Raw genomic sequence first — 6,000 nt, 5'->3', positions numbered from 1 at the left:
GCCGAGAGAAAGGGAGGAAGAGAGAGGAAAAATATTTAAAAAATAAAAGAAAAAAGAAAAAGAAAAAAGAGGGGGATGTGGGGGCGAGTTGCTCCCATTTTACAAAATGTAACAAAATTTTTCTCGCAAAAATTGTACAAATCTGTAGCAGTACAGAAAAACAAAAACAAAACAAACATACATATCCTATTTACAACAAGGAGAAGAAGAAGAAGAACCCTTTTGTTTTGTTTTGTTTTGTTTTTTTTCAAAAGTGTAGTGAGAATGCAGCAGATCCCAGCTTTGGCACTCGGCGTTTTTTTTTTTTTTTTTTTTTTTTTCCTCTTTGAGTGTGTGTGTGTGCGTGTGTGTGTGTGTGTTCATGTTTTTGTGTTTTTGTTTTTTCTAAAAATCCACCCTGTCGGTCGGTCAGTCGTACAGTCAGACCGCTGCTGCAGGCACACATTCAGTGCTCCGGTTTTCGCCTCCGCGCGTCTCCATGGCAACGCAGGTCACGCACAACATCGCCTCGTCCACATCCATCCGTCCCAAGGAGGAAAAAAAAAAAAAAAAAAAGCACGTTCGACCCGGTCAGCCCCTTCGCACGAGACTGATGCCGAGGCTTCTTAAAGGGAAAGTTCAGGGCTTTTACAAACTGCCTCCTCTTAAAGGGAAGGTTCAGCGTATTGATCATTAACTATGGCAAATTTTTTTTTTTTTTTTTTAAAGGGCACGTTCGGGACAGTAAGAAACCAATCACATTGATCGTTAAACTAGTCGGCTCTTAAAGGGAAGGTCTCTCAGTGTTAAGAAACCAATCGTATTGATCACTAAACAAGCCTGCTCTTAAAGGGAAAGTCCAGGAGCCAATCTTATTGATCGCCACCCCAGCAGCTTTTTCTTCCTACTTCACTTAAAGGGAAGGTGAGGAAACAGATTTTTATTTTTTTTAAAGGGAAAGTTCAGCCTTTCTGCTCTTTATGCTGTTTTGTTTCTGAGGAACTCGCCTCTTTGATTCTGACTGAGACGCTCCGTCAGCCAGGTGTGAAGCTCTTATTTTGAAAGTCACGAGCCAGTCGCAGTAATGATGCAGTGATGGCAGCAGCCAGTCATGCAACTGGACTTCTAATTTTGAGAGTTTCACACTCCAGAGCTTCAGGATTCAAGAAAAACTGAACTTTTTGGAACTTTTTTTTGAATGTTTAGTTTTAGTTTTAGGTTTATTTATGTGGCATACATTAAAGCTCAATGGTGCAAAGAGGGAACGAAGCCTAATGGGTTTGTACAAGAGCATTTCTTTAACTTTGATTTTTGCCTCACAGAGCAGGACCTCCACTCAGTCAGTCTAGTTCAACTACAAATATCAAGGAGACTCTTCATTGGTCCAGTTAGGGACCGGAGCCTGTCGGTGATTGGTTGGTTTGGTTGCGTTGGGGCTGTGATTGGTTCCTCTGCTGGGACTGGATCAGTGCTGATTGGCTTCCCTGCTGTCGCCGCCTCGCTCCAACATGAACCTCCTCCCAGATGTTGAATGTGTTCTGCAGTCAAAGCCGTGAGATAAAATGCTGTTTTATTAAGTTCTCTGATCTATACCGCAGTGTAATTTGGACGTGAGGCCGCAGGACAGACCTCAGACCTCAGGATGAGATATGTGCCGTTTTAAAACAGCAGCGGCTCCACTTAGACACAATAAATCTGCTGCATTTTAAAGAAACTCGGTTGACAAAATGTCTCTGGAGCCTCTGAGCTTCACAGAAACTCAGTGAGGAAGCGCCGATGATTTTTCTTCCCCAGAACGTTTTGGAGGTGAACTCTTCACCTGTGATCTCCATCTGCGCCCGTCACGGGGAGGACGAGGTGAGGCTCTGCCCCACACCGGTGTGAAAAATGAAACCGCGGCAACTTGAGATTCATCGTGGGGTCGGGCATTTTCAATTATTTTCACAGATCACGGCCCTGCATTTCTCTCTTGCACTCGTCAAGTTTTTAATTTCGGGGTGTGTTCATGCCGCTGCAGAGGCTCGTCTGAGTGACGCTCGTCTGTTTGCTCTGCGGGGCGGGGCGGCGGGTCACTGCGAGGGGGGGCGGGGGGGGGGGGGGGGGGGGGGGCTGACAAGATTACCTCCGACATGATGGAGGGAAATGTTGTGCGTGATCTGGGATGCGACAATCAAGTGATAAAAATATATTAAAAAAAAAAAAAGAAAAAAAAAAATCAAAAAACAAAACAATATCTGATGATTTAAAAAAAAAAAAAAAAAATCTTCAATTCTGTTTTCCTCCATTGCTTGACTGTTTCTCCTTTCCTCCTGCATGTTACTGACAGCAGCGACGGCGGCGGCGGCAAATCCTATTCGCACCTGCGAGACGGGACGAGAGAGAGAGAGAGAGAGAGAGAGAGAGAGAGAGAGGGGAGAAAGAGGGGGGCGATGCATTAAAAACTGTTGTCAAATGCTTTTTTGTTTGTTTGGGTTCTTTTTTTTTCTTTTACTCAAGAGAAATGTCAGTTTCACAAGAGCTCAGATCCTTCCTAAAAAAAAACCGAATAAATAAATAACTAAAGGGAAAGAAGAGGGGGGATTAAAAAGCAATTGTGCCAGGAGCCGGTGTTCCTGGTGGCCCGGGGGCTGCTGGGAACTGGGACAGGCTGTTGTGAAACGCAGCAGACCTGGCCGGCCGGCGCCCCTCCTCCTAATCCATGTAAGAGGCAAACTGTGTTAAAGTTGTGTATTGTGTGGGTGTGATTAAATGAGAGCCACGGCCCTGTGATTAGAGGAGCGGGACAATGGACGGTAACACACACACACACACACACACACACACGCACACACACACACACTGATGGATACCGCAGGCCGAGACGAGGAGGAGCTCCTTCAACTCAACATTCAAGTTTTTGTGCGTGTGAGTTTTGAAAGGCGCTATATAAATCGAAGTTATTATTATCATTATTATTATTATTATTATTATTATTATTAAAACCAGTTTGGGTCTGGATCTTGTTTCCACGTCCATCCGCCCTCGTCCAGTTTGATTTAAACATCCTGATGACAAAAAAAACACCACGACCCGCAATCCATGCCTCAATCAGCCCGACCCGCCTTCTCTTTTGTCCTGGAAGATGTTTTTTTTATTTATTTGTTTGTTTATTTGTTTATTAATCTGCTCGCTAACAGGCTGCGGAGAAGTGACTTGGAGTAACTTCCTGTTTTGGCTCCTCCCACCGTTTTAAAGCGAAACTGACATTTTTTTTTTTAAACAAACAAATGAGGAGAAAAGTGAGTTTGGATGAGTTGTGCTGCGTTTCCGCGAGCAGATGCTGGTGCTGTTGCTAGGCAGAGGGAGGGGAGGGGAGGGAGGGGAGGAGGGGGAGGGAGGGGAGGGGAGGACCGCGCCCACTCAGGAGACAGCACTCACACTACACTTTGTTTCCACTGGCGACAGTGAGGATGAATCGTCTGCCTTCACGCCGTCCGGCCGCTGCTCGTCCCCCCCGACTTTGAATGAATCTGTTCTCATGTGTTTGTCGACGTCCTGTGTCGTCCTGCTGCTGTGAACTCTGATGGATTGTGCATGACCTGAACAAAATGAATCCCCACTTGTGGACAATAAAGGCAATCTGATGTAATCTAATCTCATGTAATCTCTCAGCGCGTGCAGCGACACGGCAGGTCCACGGAGACGCAGGAGAAAACATCAGCCAGAGACATGAACACGAGTTAGAGAGGAAACGTCTCGCTGTGTGTGTGTGTGTGTGTGTGTGTGTGTGTGTGTGTGTGTGTGTGTGGATCCACGGTGCTGATCAGATGCATTGACAGCAGCAGAGAGACGGTGAGCTGAGCCAGCAGGATGAGATAATCTGAACAGAGTCGGTGGCGTGGCTCAGTGATGAGGTGAGGACGCTGACGTCCAGATGTTAGAAACACAACCAGACGCTGTGAAAGCTCCACGCCTCCAACATGGCCGCCAGAGGGTGCATCACATCACCTGAGAGCACCAGGTGTGTGAGGACTTCACTGGGTTGAAAACAGAAAACGTGTCGGTGTGTGCGTCCTGAGCTGTGTTGGGACCAATTACTCACAAAACTACTAAGTTACAATTACTAATTACTTCTGTAAAAAAGTAATTTTGATTACTACTCAGTTACTGCTGCAGAAGAGGAATTCAGTTACTGGGGAAAGTCATTTTTATGATTAGGCTACTTTTTTCTTTTCTTAAATCCTCTTATTAATGCACATATTTTTGCGTTGCTGTTGCAGTGTTGACATTGCTGTCAAATTTCATCTCTCATTGTCAGTGTTGGGCACGTTACTTTGAAAAAGTCATTCATTATAGTTTAAAGTAGTGATGCCAGCTTGTCCAGGTGGGGAATTGAACCCCTGGTCTTCTGTACGGCAGGCGGAGATACTATCCACTCTGCCGTCAGGGAACACATAGGCTATGCTTCTTGTAATTTGTGCTCAGTCATTCTCCATGCATGTTGATAAGTTAAACTGCAAAGTGCGACCGGTCTGAAAATGGACACACCGCTTTTTCTCCACAAGACGCACATTTTTCGAATAGGATAACAAAACAATAATAATAATAATAATAAGTATTAGCAGTAAGTAACGGCTAGTAACGGCGCATTTTATTGTCAGTAACGGTAACGGCGTTGTAACGGGGGAAACAGTCATTTCTTTGATTACAGTGGTCCCTCGTTTATCGCGGGAGTTACGTTCTAAAAATAACCCACAATAGGCGAAATCCGCGAAGTAGTCAGCTTTATTTTTTACAATTATTCTAGATGTTTTAAGGCTGTAAAACCCCTCACTACACACTTTATACACTTTTCTCAGACAGGCATGAACATTTTCTCACTTTCTCTCTTGTTTAAACTCTCAAAGTTCAAACCTTCGTAGAAAAATAAGTCCAGTATTATAGAATGAACGCATTCTGTACTGTGCAGGAGACACGGCACGGAGGAGTCTGATTGACAATGGTCTACAGTCCCTTAGCCAATCAGGACGCAGAACACAATGCGCTGTTTAAAAAAAAATAATAAAATAAAAAAAAGCAAAATTGCACTAAAAAAAAATCCGTGAAACTGCGAGGCCACGAAAGCTGAACCGTGTTATAGCGAGGGACAACTGTATTAGTAGTAAGTAACGGCGCATTTTATTGTCAGTAACGGTAACGGCGCTGTAACAGGGGAAACAGTAATTTCTTTGATTACTCGTTACTGATCAAAGTAACGCTGTTTCTTTATAACGCCGTTACTCCCGTCACTGGTCCTGAGACGGCACGGTAACGTTCCTCCACACTAAAATGTTCCTGCAGCTTCCACGTGAATCAAAACCTGGAAACTCACTCGTTCCTTTTCCCCCTGCAGCAGCCTGGTGACTGCAGGTGAGATACTAACCCCCAAAATAAATCTACTTGTACCATGTGATGGCTGGCACCAAGTTAAAACCAGTGACAGCGCTGAGCAGCACATGAAACTGGCATGAGAAAAAGTGGGGAATGTGCCTTTAAACGTAAAGCTCCGTTTGATAAGATGGACCTGCCCGGCTGCTCAGATCTCTCACCTGCTTTCATTAGTTGAAGGCGTCTCTTTTCACTTATCTTCAAACGGCCTGTTCTCGCCTCTAATTACACTTGAGATATGGAAATCATTTTTCTCTGATGCGTAGTCGCGTGTCGTCGTATGCAGGCCGCTTTGTTTTGCACGGGAGCGGCTGCTGCCGTTTCAGCCGTTTATCCAGTAAAAAAAAAAAAAAAAAAAAAAAAAAAAAGCCAAACGTCGTCTGATTCCAGCTTCATTAAGATCACAAAGATGCTCAGATTGTCTTCCTTTTCTCTGCTCATATCTTCATAAATTTAATACGTCGTGTTTCTTGGCTGCTGGTCAGAGCGAGGGCCGCATCACTTTGGGCTCTGCTGACTTCCCCGGGAAACTTCGGCATTATTTTGACACCGTGCGGACTAAATCATTAATCGATTAATTGAAAAAATAAACAACAGATTAACTGACAGTAAAAA

At 44.5% G+C, this 6,000-nt stretch overlaps 1 protein-coding gene across 2 annotated transcripts in view; it reads right to left on the bottom strand.

The window, feature by feature from the left end:
• Positions 1-236: 236 nt before the first annotated feature.
• LOC115367508 (zinc fingers and homeoboxes protein 2-like) overlaps positions 237-6,000 on the bottom strand; it is a 112,225-nt gene continuing 106,461 nt past the window's right edge. For both annotated transcript variants that reach the window (XM_030063294.1, XM_030063295.1), the window contains one exon: positions 237-2,339. The gene's annotated coding sequence lies outside the window, so the exon portion shown is untranslated. The remainder of the gene's footprint in view (positions 2,340-6,000) is intronic.

Source organism: Myripristis murdjan, chromosome 11 (genome assembly GCF_902150065.1).
Source record: "Myripristis murdjan chromosome 11, fMyrMur1.1, whole genome shotgun sequence".
NCBI lineage: Eukaryota > Metazoa > Chordata > Actinopteri > Holocentriformes > Holocentridae > Myripristis > Myripristis murdjan.
This window is presented reverse-complemented; position numbering and strand designations above follow the sequence as displayed.